The sequence below is a fragment of the Rhinatrema bivittatum genome, chromosome 6 (assembly GCF_901001135.1).
Source record: "Rhinatrema bivittatum chromosome 6, aRhiBiv1.1, whole genome shotgun sequence".
Classification (NCBI taxonomy): Eukaryota; Metazoa; Chordata; class Amphibia; order Gymnophiona; family Rhinatrematidae; genus Rhinatrema; species Rhinatrema bivittatum.
Window position 1 is genome coordinate 109,508,829 of NC_042620.1, and position 20,068 is coordinate 109,528,896.

Here is a 20,068-nt window from a genome sequence, read left to right on the forward strand (position 1 = left end):
AGGGGGTGGGGGGGCGAAAACAGGGGCGGGAGGGCGCTAGTGTGCAACCGGCCGCATCACGGCACTGCGGTTTCGCCTGCGGCAGTGCGGCTGTGCCACACACTATCACCCCCATAGCGCCACACTAAAAGGTGTTGTTATTTCCCTTGCTACTGCTGGCGATAATGTCCAAAACATTACTGCCGGCACCAGTGCTGCCACCCCATTTCCCTAAACCCCTCCCAAACTCCTCCCTAACTCCACCCCTTCCCCTAATTTTAATTTTACCACCGCGATAATGGGCTATCGCAGCTTGAAAAATAACCCCCTTAGTCTGCTACACATGAAAGTTTATTTATATTCAAAATGAATGAGCTGCTGCAAAGCAAAAATATGCAAAGCAGCTCATTCATTTTGAATTTTATAAAAACCAGTGGATGAAACTGCCTTTGCATGCCAGTTTTCACAAAAAAAAAAAAGAAAGATAACTACACCTCAATGAGTTGTACTTATCTTTTTCAAGCCAGGGCCTATAGCAAAATTTCACATACAATTTTTCTACAGAGCTCGTTTTCATTTGTAGAAAAATTGCATGTAAAATTGCTAATAACCTGTGGGAAATGCATGGGTTAGCACCTAGGCCTCTCGATTATGCTGAAGAAGACACTTATAGTCATGCAGAAATGTGTATTAGTACTATAATGTGCAAGAGGAGTATATGGAATTAGTTGATAGGAGTGTCCGATTGGGTGTGTAAAAATTGGATAGAAAGATTGTTATCTGAAATTGAATCTTGTTGAATTAGACATGGAAATAGGTAATGGCAAAAGTTTCATTTCATTTCATTTTCACATTTCTATACTGCTTCTTTCCCACAAAACAGGATTTAAAGTGGTTTACTACACCAGATAAAAGCAGCGTGATAAAATACAATTAAAAAGTCCTAAAACAGACTGACCCATGCCCTACTCTCACTGGGGAGTGAAACAGGCTGCAACACAAACTAAAACAATCAGATCAATAATTGCACTCCCTTCCCAATATCAGCAAAATTTAACGTAATCACTGCTGGTGACATGAATGCTTCCCCTCTCCACCTTGTGAGCAGGGCACAGGAGTGTACTGAATGTTGTCTGAGAGGACACTTTGTAATTGGGGGCTAAAAGGTGCAGCAATCACTTCAATCCCATGTGCTCCATGATATGAGGGACTTTTCATCCAGGGCAATTATTTCCCTAATGCAGCATGTCACTGCCTTTGATGCTGCCCGCATCCTACTATGGGATAATAATATGGTAAAATACTACATTTGCTCCATAGTGGATCACTGAAGTGAGGTTGAAGAGGGGGGCTGCATGCCTGTCACCTCTATAGCCACCCCCCCCCTTGGTCCAGACTCCCCACCCCTATGCTTGGGGTGGGGAGAACCACATGAGAAATTATATTCATTAATATGATTTATCTTTGAGTTTGTAGCCTGAGTAGGGGATGAAGCAGGGTCCCGGTCACTCCGATACCACAATGCTGTGCCCCAACCAAACAACCTCTCACTTGTGGCACCACAGACCAGATAAAATCATCATACCAGAATAAAACAGTAATTAACCCATTTACTAGTTTTATGTAAGTAGACAGTAAATCCAACCAGAATATTAAATGGGAACGAACAGTAGTGAAGAATAATATAAACTTGCAATTTTCTTATTTTAAAACAAGCAATGCAAAAATAATACTGGGTATGGCCTGTTAGCCAGGGCAACCAACATACTCATATGGATAGTAAAAAAAAAAAAAAAAGTAATGCTAATAGAGAAAGGTTGGGGAGAAATGCAGTGATGTACACAACTTTCAAAAATTGTTTTTACCCCTGAGTACTCAAAAAGGAGTGGAGGACAGATCCACCTCAATGTCACCAGTTTGTAAAGGGTGCACCCTGTCCCAAAAACAAAATTGTGTGGAAAAAAAATAAACAATCAAGAAAATGAAGAAGTCCCTCTTGATGGTGGTGCTGGCTAGATGACAAATCAAATAAATGAGCACTGCAGTGTGTGCAAGGTCTCTCTCTCCCGGGGAGCTTCCCCAAATGATTTTCATGGTATTAAACAGAAAGCAAGCCTGGTTTCAGTCTCTTACAGAAAGAACACTGTCTACCAGTTTTTCTTTCCCAGTACCTACCAGCAAGGGTTAATTCTTGACTTTGGCTGAAAGGCTGAAGTAGTTAAGATGATATACTGAATTTGTCACAAAAGGCAAGGAAATAGACCTTCTCTCTCCTCTGCCAAGATACTCTCTGTGCCCAGTTTAGATTACTTAACTCATTCTCTTAGGAAGGTGATCCAGCCATGTGCTCCTGGGCCTGGTTATCTCTGGAAAGGAATTCTCCCAGAGTCTCAGCTCCTGGCTCCTATGTCCCTTGTTAGGATTTTACATGTAGCTCAGCCATGAAGTCAGAACAGCTACCTGTCTCTCTATTTCCTCAGAGTGCAGACTTCTGACTCTCCCTCTCGATAATCAGCTCTTCAGGAGCAGAACTGATTATAGGGCTGCTAGATGCACGCCTCTCTTCCTGGCTCCAGCTCCTGGCCATCCCTGTTCTGCATACACAAACAGAGCCAGCCAAATTGTGCCTTTTCTTCCTTAAATGGTCTCCTAGCATTCCTTTGGTTTCCTCCTATGCTGGTTATGTAGAGCTGATCCCTGGGCAGGCTAAACAGTACAGCCCTTTTCCCAACTTGTTAACACAGTGAGTGCTAGATGCTGGTTCTTGCAGAACATTTGTCATTCACAGGAGAGCACACAGGGGTTTCTGACATATTTTTATATTTCTTCACCTTGACTGTGGCGGCTTGCAGTCTCTGCAGGGTTGAAAACCTTTTTTTGACAGATTCAAAACACATCACTCAGATCCAGACACAGCTCAGTCCACATTTTAAGGCTCCAACACATGATAAGCTCATGGGGGCAGGAATCTGGCTGCTACACCTCTGTGGAAGAGGAGGCTGGGGAGTCAGCTTAGGAGACTGACTTCCCCTTTTTGACGGTTTTCCTTCTGCTGATGCTTTGACTGGTAGGCCGAGTCCTCAAGCTATTATCGGCAGCCTCCCCTGAAAACAACACTAAGTTGTTCTCTTTTTAACTGATGCTGCATGCCACTGTTTTTAAGATAGCCCACTATCCTCTACTGATGGTCTTACAACAGTGAATATATTCAGCATAATACTGGTCCTCCCTAACTCTAAAGTGCCTCCACACCTTGAATGGCTTGCGGGATCTCCTCATCCTCTCTACAGTGTTGGGTACTGCAACTCGAGCTGAGGGGTGAGGGAAGACTGAGGGACAAAAGACCAAGGGCATCTCACATGTTCTCCACTACTTCCTCTTCCTGGGGTGTGCTCTTTACCCATCAGTATTGTTTTATTTATTTATTTTATATATTTATTTAAAAGGTTTTTATATACCGCATATACACACACACAAAGTGGAACTAGGCGCAATTAAAAGAAATATACATAATAATCAAACAAGGAAAAAAAGCAAAATTAAAAGTATTAGATACAGTACAAGATACGAATTACAGACTCTGGTAAATAAAGATGGGTAGTACAATTTAACTTAAAGGGTTGGCATTATGGGCTAAGAAAAGCTTGTGAGAATAAGTACGTTTTTACAGCTTTTTCGAAATCATGTTTTGTGTTGAGTTGGCGAATATGATTGGGTAGGGAATTCCATAGTTCAGGTCCTGTGACTGAAAAGGCATGATTACGTGTTAAATTCAGTCTGGCAGTTTTTACTGTGGGAATTTGGAGAAGAATTTTGTCGGCAGATCATAGATGATGGTGTGGTTGGTAAATTCGGAGAGTGGAGCATAATCATATAGATGAAGTACTGTTTAACAAAGTATGAATCATTAGGATTTTATATTGGATCCACTGGCGAATGGGTAACCAATGAAGTTGCATAAGAATGGGAGTTATGTGGTTTCTATGGGGGGTGTGGGTAAGGAGTCTAGCTGCACAATTTTGAATCAGTTGGAGCGGTTGTAATGTGTAGTCGGGGAGGCCTATGTATAAGGAATTGCAATAATTTTTTAAGATGGCGCCAGCCGTCCATTGCTCCTACCATGTGACAGGGGCCGGCCAATGGCACCGATAGCTCCTGTCACATGGTAAGGGCAAAGGGCCATCGGCGCCATTTTGATTAGTGGCAGCCGACGGCACGAGAGCGGGAGATCGCTCCCAGGACCCCCGCTGGACCACCAGGTACTTTAGGAAAGTTTTTTGGGGGGGTCAGGAGGGTGGGAGATTCTAAATAATTAGATTTAAAGGGTCGGGGTGGGGATTTTTTTTTCGGCTCAGGACAGCTGAAAAAAAAAAGCAGTCAGAACCGCAGGACACGAAGATTTCTCGCAGTTCTACGAACACAATACTGGAAACGATTCCGGAACCGATTCACATCTCTAATATTTATGGACATGGATAACTTGGAATCAATGAGAACACCTAGGTTGCGAGCATAACTGCATATGGGTATATGGCATTTGTTAAAGATAAGTTCAGTGGGAGGGGCACAAGTGGAGTTTGGGATAGTGGACAGGTATATGATTTCAGTTTTTTCTGCATTGAGGGTGAAACGGTTATGCGTTAACCAAGTATTTATTGTTTGCAGGTAGATTGTGGCTAATGAGAAGCTGTGTTTCCATGATGAGTCATACGGAAGGATAAATTGTATGTCATCTGCGTAGATTTTATAGTTTATATTGAGACTTGATAGAAGTTGACATATTGGGAGAAAGTATATATTAAACAGGACAGCGGAGAGTGCGGATCCTTGTGGTACTCCAGAATTGGTGTAATACAAATCGGAGCAGTATTGTTTGAGATTAATTTGTTGTGGATGGTGATGTAAAAAAGATCTGAACCAGTCGAGACTTTACCAGTAATATTTTGTAGATTATTGCAGAGAATTTCGTGGTTTAGGGTATCGAAAGCAGCAGAGATATCAAGGAGAATGAGAATGTAATCTATGTTGGAGTCGAAGCCTCAAATTATGGAATTGAAGGATGAAAGAAGGAGAGTTTTAGTGCTGTGACCTTTCCTGAAGCCATGTTGGTTTGGATGCAAGATGTTATTGTCTTCAATGATTTCATTTAATTGGTGTAGGATGTCAGATTCAATTAATTTCGCTGGGGTAGTGAGGGATGCTATTGGGAGATAGTTACTTAGGAGAGTAACATCTGCCTCCTGCCTCCTGTGACTGCTCATTAAAGGATAGTATGCTAGTAACTAGACTCCCAAGTTCTTCTTAACTCCTAGGAATTCAATATCACTCTAATTCTGAGAATACATGACATTATTCATCTGAATCCATTCTTTCTTACAGGAGCTGCTGCAGACACTGCTTTGGAGGAATCATGGAGAAGCACTGTGCTGCTTTTGGTGGCTCTGCTCCATGCTCCATCAGGGTTAGGGCACTAGTGTGTACAGGAAGATCACAACACTCCCAGTATCAGGGATATGGCACTGAGTGCAGGAAGATCACAACACCCCTGGTATCAGGGATAGAGCACTGCATGCAGGAAGATCACAACACTCCTGGTATCAGGGTTATGGCACTGTGTGCAGGAAGATCACAATACTCCCAGTATCAGGGATATGGCACTGAGTGCAGGAAGATCACAACACCCCTTGTTAGGGAAACTGCAGAATCAGCTGCAGCACTGACATTTGGCCTGGAGTAGAGATGACCTGACTATCTATCCTTGAGTATTGTTTAGACTGGAACTGCTGGCAAGGAGTAATCCTGTCCCACAAACACACAGTCTAGTTTGGCACGCACACTTGTTGACATTGGGCTATAAAGGACGAACAGCTATGGCTGCAAAACGGGGAGAGCGAGAAACATACTTTCACTTTGCTGGTATGCAAAGTACTGCGTGTCACTTTGTAGACGTACGAAGTGACTGGGTCCCTTTTGCCTGTACCGGGCTCTCTCTCTGAGACAGGCTGATGAAAAGGGTATTGTGAGTATTGGCTGAAATATTGTGCACGGATACAGATGAATATGCTTAGAATTGTTTTTGATGCTTAAGAACTGTAAGAACTGTACCTTTTAATATTAAGAACTGTACCTTTTAATATTTAGAACTGTACCTTTTAATACTTAGAACTGTATATGCTTAGAATTGCTCTTAATGCTTAGAACTGTATATGCTTAGAATTGTATATTTTAGTGCATAGAACTGTATACCTTTAATACTTAGAATTATTAAGATTGTATATCAATAAACATATTATTTTACTCTTACCTTATTCTCGCCTACCTCACTCCTAACACCCCTGGTATCAGGGATAGGGCACTGCGTGCAGGAAGATCACAACTCTCCTGGTATCAGGGTTAGGGCACTGTGTGCAGGAAGATCACAACACTCCCAGTATCAGGGATAGGGCACTGTGTGCAGGAAGATCACAATACCCCTGGTATCAGGGTTAGGGTACTTTGTGCAGGAAGATCACAACACCCCTGGTATCAGGGTTAAGGCACTGTGTGCAGGAAGATCACAACACCCCTGGTATCAGGGATAGGGCACTGCGTGCAGGAAGATCACAACACTCCCGGTATCAGGGTTAGGGCACTGTGTGCAGGAAGATCACAACACCCCTGGTATCAGGGATAGGGCACTGCATGCAGGAAGATCACAACACTCCCAGTATCAGGGATACGGCACTGCATGCAGGAAGATCACAACACTCCCGGTATCAGGGATAGGGCACAAGTTCTAGTCACATTGACTGATCACATTATTTTTTTTGTCAAGCTACCAACTGTTTCCATTTCCCATCCCCCATATATTGTCAGTGGGAACCTTGGTAACATGAATAAATAAGAGGGCAGCCAATAGGAATACATATTCATTCCTAAACTGACCTTAACTGACCTGAAAAGTGTCAAATTGTATCATTTTCTGTTAGTGCGCGCTAACTTCCTGTTAGCGCGCACTAATTCCCGTTAGTGCACACTAATCGGAAAAACCGATTTTTTAACTAAAAAATCGTGCCAAACACGATTTTCTTCTCCTGCTAGACGATTTCGATCGTTAAGACGATCGGGCACACAATTCACATCCCTAATTTTTATCTCAGAAGACTGTGCTTTGAATGGCCTTTTTCATATAAAATCTCTCATTATAAATGCATAATTTTTAACTGTGTGTGAGGAGGGTGTGATGGGGTGGGGGTGTTGAAATTGGAAATCATATTGTGTACATATATTCCTTACTGAAAATTTCCAATAAATGTTATGAAACATATGTGTTGGACCCAAACCCTGCAAGATCTTTAAAGAAATCACCAAAATTATGAATTTACACTGTAAGCTCACTGGAACCAGTGCAATTTCACAAGAAAAGATGCAGCTGATTCCCATCTTGAACGACCCAAAACTATTTTCGCAGTCATATTTTGCACTACTTGAAGCTTCCAAAGTAAAATGTCAGGAAGCTCCCAGTAAAGGAGATTAGAGTAGTCTAAGACCACTATAACTAGGGCATAGACTACCAATTTTAAAGCTTAAAAATTCCAAAAAGATTTCAGTTGCCACACTAATCTCAATCAACAGTAGGCCGTACTAAGTACAACATTGATTTGACTTTCTCACATCATCACCTGCTATGACTAACTGCCCTACAGTTAGTCAGTAAGGATTATCATTGTCACCTCAGTCTGTTACACCTTAATTCTCTGACCATGCTTGTGTTCATTTGATATAGCCACTAGAACTGCAGCCTTTTGTACCTGCATTATTGTCCTCTAGATTGTGCAAATGAAATCTCCCTGTTTTATTGTGGACTTGAAGTAGAGTTGGATAGGTTTATAATTTCCTCTATTTTTCTTTTGATTATTGTAATTTGTTCGGCTCTATATTTTTCACCTCAAGAATTGTTTTCTTGAAAATATGTAACATGAAATTATAAAGAATTAAAACATATTAGATCACACTTTGAGCTCAGTTCCAGAGTATACATAGCAGCATCTGAATTCTTCAGCCACGCTGCTGCAAGGCTGAACTGTTCTCCCCTTCACTGACCTGGGCAGAAGATTTCTCTTCCTAGTAAGGAACTGCTATTGCTATCTATACCCAGACTCCAGTTCTAACACTTCCCTACTCCTTTTCCCCACAGGGGTTTTTGTATCCCCTGGGAGAAGCCATTTACTACACTCCCAAAGGGATTATTCAAGAATATTCCACTTTATATTAAAGAATATGTTTACCAAAGAGCCCTTTTACAGTTCTCCCAAAAAATTATAAACACAAACTGCAGAAGATGGAGTTAGCATCAACACTATAAAGAAGGCATATTAGTGTGGACCTGAAACAGAAACATTAAAATCCACACTTGTGAACTATAAATCAAATTTCCAGGGAGCTGGCACTTCTGTATAGTATTTGGCTCACAATGATCATAAACCTCCAGGTAACAAGGGGTGTTCAGATTGTTTGGTTTTTTTTTTTATTGTGCCCATCTTTGCAAATAACCAAAGTAAATCCCTTTTTATTTTGCGTATGGAAAAGCAATGTAAATATTAATTTGATTCCAAAGCCAAGAGTTTCTGAACATGAATACATGGAGTTTTTAAATACAAAAATTACATTTTAATTGAATCCTGAACTGTATGAATAGAAGCACTGAAGTAAGAAAGTAGAATACTTTGATCTATTTTAGATAAGGAATCCAGATTCTGATATTCCCCAGAAAGCTGGCCATTTTATTATTTGATATAAACTCATCCAGTTCAAAATAAAGACTGATCTATCCCTCAGACACACACAATGGGCAGGGTGACAGGGAAGCAGCATAAGTGAGTGCTGGAATAGTCCTCTATCCTAGACCCTCTCCCTCCAATTAACAGTGTACACCTCTGATGCTGATGCCTCCCAGTCCACTGTGGCACATTGGGAGCAGGGCCAGACAGGTTTTTCTTAATTTGCAAGCACCCAAACCTTTATTTGAGAGGTGGTCAACCTGTGGCTTGGGAGCCACATATGGCTTTTTCATTTGCAAAGTTGGCTCTTGCTTTCCTGACCACACGGTAACTGAGCAGCAGTGCAGAGGACATAGGGGAAGGATTGGAGCAGTGTGAGAACATAATTTTAGGCAGCTAGCTAGATCCCCAGAAGACTTTGTAAAGCGAAGAGAGATATGGATCAGAACAGATGATTGAGTATTGTGGATTAATATATATATATAATTTAAGTACAAGGATTATAATGACACTATCACCATCTTTGTTTCCCCCTTTATTCCTGAGACTCCCTGACACCAATGAGCTAATATTTATTTAAAAAATTTTCTATATCGTCGTTAAGTTAAATACCATCACAACGGTTTACAGAAAGGCACAATAAAGAGAAATATGGGTGGTATAGATAGGAAAATTATGTTTCTTACCTGATAATTTTCGTTCCTGTAGTACCAAGGATCAGTCCAGACTGCTGGGTTATGCCTCCCCTCCAGCAGATGGAGTCAGAGAGAAAACTGAAAGCACCCCCTAGATATACTGGTGTGCCACCTGCCAGCCTTCAGTATAATGGATAACAAAGCAGAGAAAAACTCCTCCGCCCACTTAGCCAATTAACCATGGCAACTGTCTAGATCAAGCAGTAACATTAAAAAACAGTAAACGCCTGCAGAAAAGCAAAGCGCAAAGAATTGAAAACGCAATGCGCAAACTAAGCAAACCACAAATAGGAAAACATTACCTTCTAAAATGTAAAGACGGATAGTCCACTTACCGTGCTCAAGTGTTACAGCTCAGTGAGCAAAGAAGTGTCTCGAGCGGACTCTCTTGTGCACAAAATAGGGCGGGCGTCTGGACTGATCCTTGGTACTACAGGAACGAAAATTATCAGGTAAGAAACATAATTTTCCTTTCCCTGTACGTACCAGGATCAGTCCAGACTGCTGGGATGTACCCAAGCCGCCTTAAATGGGATGGGACCCCGAGAGTCCCGCTCGAATCACACTGCTGCCAAAAGAATCAGCCGATAATGTCGAGCAAAGGTATGCAACGACTTCCAAGTGGCAGCCCTGCAAATCTCCTGGCTAGAGACCAGAGTATTCTCCGCCCAGGAAGACGCCTGTGAACGGAGAGAGTGGGCTTTAAGCCCGTCCGGAACGGACTTACCACACCCAATGTACGTGGACGCTATCGAGCTCTTCAGCCAGCGGGCAATAGTAGCTTTAGAGGCCTGTAAACCCTTTTTGGGCCCCTGCCACAACACAAACAGGTGATCCGACCGCCGAAAATCATTGGTGACCTCCAAATATTGCAAAAGCACTCGCCGAACATCCAGACGCTTCAAGTCGGCACCATGAGAAGACTGCAGCTCCTTCTCCGTGAAAGACGGCAAGTCCACAGACTGATTAACGTGAAAAGCCGATACAACCTTAGGCAAGAACGAAGGAACCGTACGTAACGACACCCCAGAGTCCAAGATACGCAAGAACGGCTCCCTGCACGAAAGCGCCTGTAGCTCCGATACCCGACGTGCGGAAGCTATGGCCACTAAGAACACTGTCTTGAGGGTGAGATCCTTTAAGGAGGCTCGCCTAAGCGGCTCAAAGGGCGCGACCGTGAGGCCCTTGAGTACCAAATTCAAGCTCCAGGAAGGACAAGGGGATCTGAGCGGAGGACGTAAGTTTCGAACACCGCGCAAGAATCTGGCCACGTCCGGATGACATGCGAGAGAGGATCCTTCAATCTTTCCTCTCAAACAACCCAGAGCCGCCACCTGGACTCTCAGAGAACTGTAAGCTAAACCCTTCTTCAGACCATCCTGTAGAAAAGTAAGGATATCCGCTATCTCCGCACGACGAGGCTGAACTTGGGCGGTCGCGCACCAGGAGTCAAACACTTTCCACACTCTGGCATAAGCAAGTGTGGTAGAAGGTCTCCGCGCGCAAAGCAAGGTAGAAATAACCGGTTCCGAATAACCTTTCTTTCTCAACCGCCTCCGTTCATAAGCCAAGCCGCCAGACAAAAGCGATCTGCTAGATCGAAAAATACTGGTCCTTGACGAAGAAGGTTCGGAAGGTGGCCCAACCGTAAGGGCCCGTCCCTGGCGAGATTGACTAGGTCCGCAAACCATGGTCTTCTTGGCCACTCGGGAGCCACTAGAATCACTGGACCTTGATGGGATTCTAGACGTCTTAACACCTTGCCGACTAATGGCCAGGGGGGAAACACATAGAGTAGGGTGTGACAAGGCCATGGAATCGCTAGCACATCCACCCCCTCCGATCCGTGTTCTCGCCTCCGGCTGAAGAAACGCGCTGCCTTGGCGTTTAGCCGAGTTGCCATCAAGTCCAGTCGCGGCACTCCCCATCGCCGGGTGATGAGACTCATTGCCTGGTCCGAGAGCTCCCACTCCCCGGGATCCAAGTACTGACGACTGAGATAATCCGCTTGAACGTTGTCTACGCCTGCGATGTGAGTGGCCGCGATGCGAGCCAGGTAGCGTTCCGCCCAGGTCATTAACAAGGACGCTTCGACCGCCACCTGCTGACTTTTCGTGCCGCCCTGGCGATTTATATATGCTACCGTGGTTGCGTTGTCTGACAGGACTCGAACCGCCCGCCCCCGTACCATTGGCAGAAGCTGACGCAAGGCTAGTGGTACCGCCCTGGTTTCCAGACGATTGATGGACCAAGAAGCTTGACGAGGGGTCCACGACCCTTGCACCGCTCGTGATTGACAGACTGCTCCCCAGCCGGTCAGACTGGCATCCGTCGTCACTATGATCCAGGGGGGGGGCTCGAGGTCCACTCCTTGCAAAAGATTGTCCGGGACCAACCACCACGCTAAGCTGGACCGCGCCGGCTCCAACAGCGGCAACTGCACTCCGTAATCCTCGGATTTCTGGTCCCAGCGAGAAAGGAGAGCCCTTTGCAACGGCCGCATATGAGCAAAAGCCCACGGCACCATCTCCAGAGTAGACACCATATGTCCAATGACTTGCAAATAATCCCAGGCCGTGGGCAACGGGAGATCCAGAAGTCTCTGTACCTGAAACATCAGATGCTCCATTCTCTGCCGAGTCAGGAAAACCTTGCCTACCAAGGTATCGAAACGTGCTCCCAAAAATTCTAACTGTTGACTCGGAAGCAGCTGGCTCTTGGCAAAGTTGACCACCCAGCCTAGCGACTGAAGTTGCTGTATCACCAACTGGACTGCCCGGTTGCACTCGCTCTCTGATTTCGCCCAGATGAGCCAATCGTCCAGGTAGGGATGCACCAATATTCCTTGACGTCGCAGGAAAGCCGCGACGTCACTCTCGGAGCCATAGCTAGGCCGAATGGAAGGGCGCAAAACTGGTAGTGTTCTCCCAACACCATGAATCTCAGATATCTCTGATGCCGTTCCCGGATTCCGATGTGGAGATACGCCTCGGCTAGATCCAAAGAAGCCAAAAATTCTCCCTTGTGGACGGCCGCAATAACAGACCTTAGAGTTTCCATACGAAACCGGGGAACACGCAAGGCCTTGTTTACTCGCTTTAAATCCAGAATAGGACGGAACGTACCTTCCTTCTTTGGGACTAGGAAGTAAATGGAATAGTGGCCCGTTCTCGCCTCGTCCGAGGGAACGGGTAGCACTGCTCCGAGGGCCCGTAGGTGGTTTACCGTTTGCGCGATAACCAGTTGCTTTTCTCGAGGCCCGCAAGGAGATATCATAAAAAAAGTCCTGGAGGGGCCGAGCAAAGTCCAACTCGTAACCGTAACGTACCACGTCGAGGACCCACTGATCTGACGTGATTTTGACCCACTCCTCCCAAAACAGGGACAAATGACCTCCGATTCGGGGGAAGGAGGAATGGGTCAGCGCGCCTTCATTGCGAGGGTTACCCGGCGGGCAATTGCTGGGAGGATCCCAATCGCTGCGGTCGCCTGCCTCGAAAGGAAGGAGACCATGATTGAGACCTCGGGCCTTGTTGTTTCTGGGAAAAGGAGCCACCCCTACCGTAGTGAAATCTGCGCTGCCCTCGGAACCGGGATCGCACATTCCCGAAAGGTCGAAACTGCCGGGGCTTGTCCTCCGGCAATTTATATACCTTATTATCCCCCAGGTCCTTGATGAGTTGATCCAATTCCTCACCAAACAATAACTTCCCCTTAAAGGGGAAAGCGGCTAGACGTGACTTGGAGGAGGCATCTGCCGACCAACGGCGAAGCCAAAGTAACCTCCGAGCAGCGACCGCCGAAGACATAGTACGGGCAGAGGTTCTTAACAGATCATACAATGCGTCCGCTGTGTAAGCGACCGCCGCTTCCACACAGTTGGCCTGCTCCGCCTCGGCGGGCGGGAGCTCCTGTGTGGTAAGCAATTGCTGAACCCAGCGGAGAGTAGCTCTCTGCACCATACTGCTACAAGCCGCCGCACGGACACCCAGGGCCGCTATTTCGAAAATGCGCTTCAAAAGCACCTCTAACTTTCTATCTTGAAGATCTTTTAAGGCTACTCCCCCCGTGACCGGAATGGTAGTATGTTTAACCACCGCGGTGACCGCCGAATCCACGGCAGGAACCTTAAAAGTCTCCAAAGAATGTGAGGGCAGAGGATATAACTTATTCATTGCCCTGCTAACACGCAGGGATGCCTCTGGGACCTCCCATTCCTTAGATACAAGCTGTACCACCTTGGGATGTAAGGGAAAAGTTCGCGGGGGGGCCCTCAGACCCGCCATCGCTACATCCCCTGTAGATGTATCTGCGTCCTGCTGCGGCGCGGGGATCTCCAATTCCTTCAGCACATGCTGGATGAGAAAGTTAAGCTCATCCTTGCCAAACAGGCGCAAAACTTCGGGGTCATCCCCTTCTAGAGCCTCCTGTGCGTCCGAGAGCTCTGCCCCCGCGGCATCCGGAGAGCCCTGGAAGAAATCAAGGGCTCCCGGCGCACCCGTACCCCCTATAGGTACATTTCCGGCTCCCACAGAAGTCCCCGCTTTTCCAAGAACCCCAGCTTTATCTGTGATAGGGGACCCCCTAGAAACCTTCGCGGGAGGGGGTTCATCTGGATCCCAGCCTGCCTCTGCCTCTAAAAATGCCTGGTGCATTAAAAGAACAAATTTAGAGGAAAAGGGAACTCTCCTTTTATTGGAACCCGTGGGGGGAGTGGCTTGAGGACCATCGGGGTCAGCCCCACTGCGCGGGCTTAAGGCAGGCGGCGAGGGAGGAGAGGATTCCCCATCCTCTGATTGCAAATCCGCAGGCTGCCGCGTGGTCAAAATGGCCGCCGGCTCCCTCTCACAGGGAGGCGGGGCTGACAACCGCGCGGCAGCCAGTCTCCCCTGCCTCGCCGAAGAAGAAGCTAAAGTGCCACTGCGGGCAGCGCTCGGCCCCTGGGAGGGTCCCTCGCCCCCGGGAATACAACGGGAGCAGAGGCCCTCCTTGGAGAGTCGCGCCCCCGCCCTACCACAGGCCGTGCAGGCCGAAGACCGCGGCATTCGGAGAGCAGGGAGAAAAAAACGCGCCAAAGGTAAGCTCTACAAGCGCGCCAAAATCGCCGGGTGAAATAAAATCCACCCCCTCCGGAGTCCCTGGTGTGCACGGCAGGCTAGGGCTTACGAATTTAGCACAGCCTGTCGCCAACAGGACTTAAGTGCTCGAGAAGGTTTTTTTTGTTTTTTTTGTTTTTTTTTTAAAGAGCCCTCTTCAGCTACTAGAGCACTGGTAGAATACACTCCTAAGGAGGGGGGGAGGGTGACCGGCCCACCGGTAAACTCTCCCCCAAGACCAAGGGACACTGAATCCGGGTAAAGAGGGAGAGCCAAGCTCTCCACGCCTGCCTTAATAACCAGTTAAAGCCCAATAGAACATCTACTGACAATTTAGTAACTTAAATAAGTATTTTCTTTTTTTTTTTTTAAACTAGAGAGAACAAAGTCTCCCCCTGCGTTGATCTAGACAGTTTGGAAAATTTAATTAGTAAAATAGAAGAAAACACCTGATAGGAAATTTAGTCAGAACAGGACCGCAGGTTATGTCTCCCGATCTGCTGGAGTCAGAGGAAATACTGAGGGCTGGCAGGTGGCACACCAGTATATCTAGGGGGTGCTTTCAGTTTTCTCTCTGACTCCATCTGCTGGAGGGGAGGCATAACCCAGCAGTCTGGACTGATCCTGGTACGTACAGGGAATACAAATTACTCGTGTGCCATCATAGTACGGTAACAATTTAAAATAATAAACTAGGTGTGTAAGTTAAACCTGATTGTTAGGAACAAATAAAGACCTCAAAAGACATCTGGTGTCTCTTAACAACTAAGAAGTTCAAAGACTAGTACTGAAATACCTTCCTAACAAGCAGGCCGATACAGAATGGTGCTCTCAGCTGAGCGCACCATTTAGCCCCCGTTTGGCCGCGTGTTTTTGACGCGCTATCATTACCCCTTATACTGAAAGGGGTAATAGCGCATGGAAAATGCGTGGCCAAGCCCTCCAAAACTAATAGCACTCATCACATGCAAATGCATGTTGACAAGCCTGTTAGTCACCCGCAATACAGAAAGTAAAATGTGCAGCCAAGCTGCACATTTTACTCTCAGAAATTAATGCCAAAGGCAGGCGTTAATTTCAGAAAGCACCGGGCAACTGTACAGAAAAACAGAAAAAACTGTTTTCTGTATACCCTCCGACTTAATATTATAGCGATATTAAGTCGGAGGCCTCAAAAGTAAAAAAATAAATAAATAAATCTGCCCGCGGGTTGGAAAATGGATGCTCAACTTTGCCGGTGTCCATTTTCCGAACCCATGACTGTCAGCGGGTTTGACAACTGATGCCAGTAAAATTAAGCATCAGCTGTCAGGCCTGCTGACAGCCGCCGCTTCCGCCAATAAGGAGGCGCTAGGTATGCACTAGTGTCCCTAGTGCCTCCTTATTAGCGCGGGCCCTAATTTAAATAATCGCGTGCCCAGGAGAGGTGCCTGGGCACGTGTCGGGAGAGCGGGTGCTCGCCTCGGATCGCCGGCTCTCCCATGGACTTTATTGAATCGGCCGGAAGCTGGTTGTAAATCTTTTGCTAAAGTTCAAGCAAAGTACCTAGTGCTTGCAAACCCTGAGGTTAGGTCCAAAAAATAAGATATATAAGGAGTTGCATTTGCCTATTTTCTTTGGATGATCCAAAGACAGCAAAGGGTGAAGCAGCTGCTTCCTTTTGGGGTTCCTGGGCTCGCAGTCTTCCAGGTTTTCAAGGACACTGGCTTGTAGAAGGAAGACTTATAAGGGAAGTGTCCATTGTATAATATCTTATCTTTATTTCTGTATTTCTGTCTGTATTAATTTAGTCCTATTTACCTGTATTGATTTATGTATGGCTTACTGAGATACTGTATTCATTTTTTATATTACTTATCTTTGCTGTTCCATTATCCATATATTAGCAACATTTAGTAAACTAAATTTTGTTTTTGTAATATTGTTATGTGTGTTCTATGACATAATACATAATATACCCCCATATGGCCACCACATACAAACAGGAAGCACCACAATAGAACAGAGTGGAGCAGAGCCATTCTGCTCCAGTCTTGTCTCACCTCCCCCTCCTGACCTGACAGCACTGCTGGTTGGTACACAGACAGAAGGGAGGGGCTGAGGAAGGGATCAGAGCATTTTCTCTGTTTATTCCTGCTCTACTATTCACCCCTATTCTCCACCCCACCCCTATCTGCAATCAACAGCAATGGAGGACAGGAGCAGGTAAAATTGGAGCTGACAGGACTGCTCCCTGTTCCAGCCCTTCCCATCCTGTCCAAGCCCCCCATCCCTTCTGCTACCCGGAGAAGAGGGCTCTTCTCTGGTCTGCTGTCTGGAGGGGAAGGACTGGAGTGTACATAGTCCCAGGCCCAATAGCTCAATGTGACCACATGACTTAGGATTCAGCTGAAGAGGAGGGGGTCACTCAAAGCTCCAGCCAGGCCAGAATAATTTGTGGCAAGAGAAAGGGGTGAATGCTGAAAGGGGATGAGAGGAGAAGGGACTGAATGTAGTTGTTGAATACTTGGGAAGGAGTGAATGAAGTGAATTCTTGAAGGAGAAGTGGTAGAAGAGGGGATGAATGCTTCTCAGGACAGTGACATGAAAAGAGGTGAATATTGCAAGAATTGAGAAGAACAGCACAAGGAGGAGCTTATGCTGTAGAGAAGATTACAGGTGAATATTGTTTCCCTCCCTATTTCCCTGAAGTCAGCATTGAAATTGGACCAACTGACACCTTATTCCTCTCTAAGATCCATGCTGCCACATATTCTGCAGAAGATGTGAGGGCGCCAGTGCTTGGGTGGAGAGAGAGAGATAGAGAGAGAGAGATGGCTGGTATAAGGTGTTGTATGAGAGCCATATGTGGGGAGTGGAAGTGGCATAAGAGAGCCAGGGATGGGGATAGAAGAGATTCATAAGAAGAGAAATCCAAGAGGGGGAGAGAATGTCAGCAAGAAAGTCAGTGGTGAATGGAGGGTGAAAAAACAGAAATAGCATCACAATGAAGCAGAGGTAGTGACAGGGATGTGTGAAAGTTCCAGAGGGAGTGAAAATGAAGGGAGGGTGAGGATTGTCATCAATCATAGGTAGTGAAAGTAAAAGGGAGAGCAAGAGAGCAAATTAGAGGGGGTGAAGGGGGAGGAGATAACTGAGCCAGAAGGGATGATGGAAGCTAGATGTGCAATTGCATAGAGGAATTAGAGAGCCAGGAATGGTGTTGGAGAAGGAAAGATTTGAAAGAGATATAGGGTGAATGCTTCTGGGGAGAGTGACTTGAAAAGAGGTGAATTTTGGGAAGAGATGGTGGGTGTGAGAACCAGAAGGGGCAATGGTGGAGCTGTATGAAAGAAAACACTGGAGGGGAGGGATCAGAGGGAGAGAGTAAGAGATGGTGGGGGCAGGGGAGTTATTGGTGATAGATATAGGGTGAGGAGAGGTGGACAGAGTAGCACATGGGATGGGGAGGGAAGTGTTAATGCTGGCGCCGCTAAGCCCCTGTTACTTTTCTTGTGTGGTTTGGGGAATATTGTGTTGGGGCGATTGAGAGAGTGATGGGGACAAGAGAGAAAAACAGATATTAGGCAGAGCAAAGGGGGAAAGAAAGAAAATGCTGGTTAGAGACAGGTGTGGACAAGTTGGGAGTATTGAGAGTTACTGGTGGGGACAAGATGAGAGGATTGAGACTGGTGGGGAAAGAGTGGGGGGATTAAGAGAGATTGGTGGGAAGATTGAGAGATTGGCTGTCAGGATGGGACTGAGAGATGGGTGGGAAAATTGAGAGACTAGTGAGGAGAGGATGAGGAATTGAGAGAGAGAGAGAGAGACTGGCAGGAACAGAATGAAAGAATTGAAAGACTCAGAGGGATAGGGTGAAGAATTGTGAGAGACTTGTGGGGGGATTAAGAGAGAGACTAATGGGAACATAATGAGATTGACATGTAAGGACAGGATTTAGGATTGAGAAAGCAAGACCTGCTAGGAACAGGATGTAATTGAAGGAAGCCATGGGGATAGGGTGGATGGATTGAGAGAGGGAAAGATATTGTTGGAAGGGGGGCTCCCCACCTCCTCTCTTTTGGAAATATGAGGGCCTCTGATATTTTGCATCCTGATTTCTTGGCTCTTGATGTGTGAAAGGTTGGCCACCCCTACTTTATGGGTTGGGCTAAAGAACTCCACAAAGAGCACACTGCAGCAGCAGAAGTGAATTTTGGGCCAGTCCTCCATCCTGGGCCTCCCTCCTATTGCCAGATGCCATGCACCACTGCCGATGCCCCCCAGTCCACTGCAAACCATCAGAATCAGGCCAAAAAGGCTCCTCCACAATCCACTCACCTCATCTGCAAGCTTCTGATCCTTTAAAGGACTGGACAAAGAACTCCACAAGTAGCACATAATGGCAGTAAGGGGTGAGTGCTGAGCCATTCCTCCATCCTGCTCCAGTCTCCTCCACCCGACGCCATGCACTAATGATGCTGAAAAACCCCAGTCCATTGCAGCCCACTGGAAACAGAGCTGGAAAGGTTCCTTCCCCACCTGCTCATCCGATTTGTAAGCACTTGACTCTTTAACGTCTGGGTTGGAAGCAAGCCCTCCCACCAAAGGGTCTGATGCCAAAGGCTTAGCACTCAGGAGCACCTCCATAGATCCAAACTACATCACATTCATGCTGATCCTACCTGCAACTTACTAAGAGGAAGACACTGCTAAAGGAAGGTGCGGCCAGAAAGCCCTGGACTCCGCAGAACTATTCCAGCACTGTGAGTTTATCCAGTTAACTTTAGGGCTGATTTTTGGCTGTCCTAAAGTTATTCAGCTACATACAGAACAGTACACTCTTGTGAAGATTTAGTGTCTTTCGGAGTGAGGAAACTCACACAATGATGAGATTTGTACAATGTTCTCTCACCCTAGCTTGATGTGTCCTCACTCCAAAAGACACTAAATCTTCTCAAAAGTGCATTGTTCTGTTCTTACGTCTCACTCTGCATGTAAAAGTGGCCCCTAACCCCTATACTACTTCCTAAACTTCACCTCGAGTTACTAGATGGGCCTCCTATAGTAGCATAAATAGCTGCTTACTATGGTGCCATTCCTAGAGGCTCTCTCTCTCCCCCCCCCCCCCCCCCCCTCAGGCCCTTCCCCAGCCTAAAAATGCCCAAAACAGAATTTGCGAAAAAATCACAAATTGTGTTATGGGCATATTGCACAGCTTAACGCTAATGAAAAAGGTGTAGTTATTTTTGGTGTTAAAACTGTGCAATATCATGCGTTATGGCTTCGCAAAACCACCCCACTTTTACAAAGGTCCTGCCCCCAACTCCTCTCCAATCCCTCCCCTTTTAAAAAATAGCATCGCCCCATGCGTTATGGCGCTTTTCGAATTCGTTAAGGCATTTTTCGCATGTGAAAATGCCATAACGCGAGTTGGAAAGTGACCCTATAAGTTTTTATTCGGCTATGTCAGAGCCAGACAGACAAGCAGGAGTTTCAAATCCCAGTGTTCATCCAGCTTAGTGCCTCTTTATTAATTATTTTAAGCTTTACTCTAACT

General features: G+C 46.1%; 1 protein-coding gene across 1 annotated transcript in view; it reads left to right on the forward strand.

Moving 5' to 3' along the window:
- Positions 1-5,979: 5,979 nt before the first annotated feature.
- GORASP2 (golgi reassembly stacking protein 2) overlaps positions 5,980-20,068 on the forward strand; it is a 103,273-nt gene continuing 89,184 nt past the window's right edge. The window contains exon 1 of the mRNA XM_029605750.1: positions 5,980-5,998. The gene's annotated coding sequence lies outside the window, so the exon portion shown is untranslated. The remainder of the gene's footprint in view (positions 5,999-20,068) is intronic.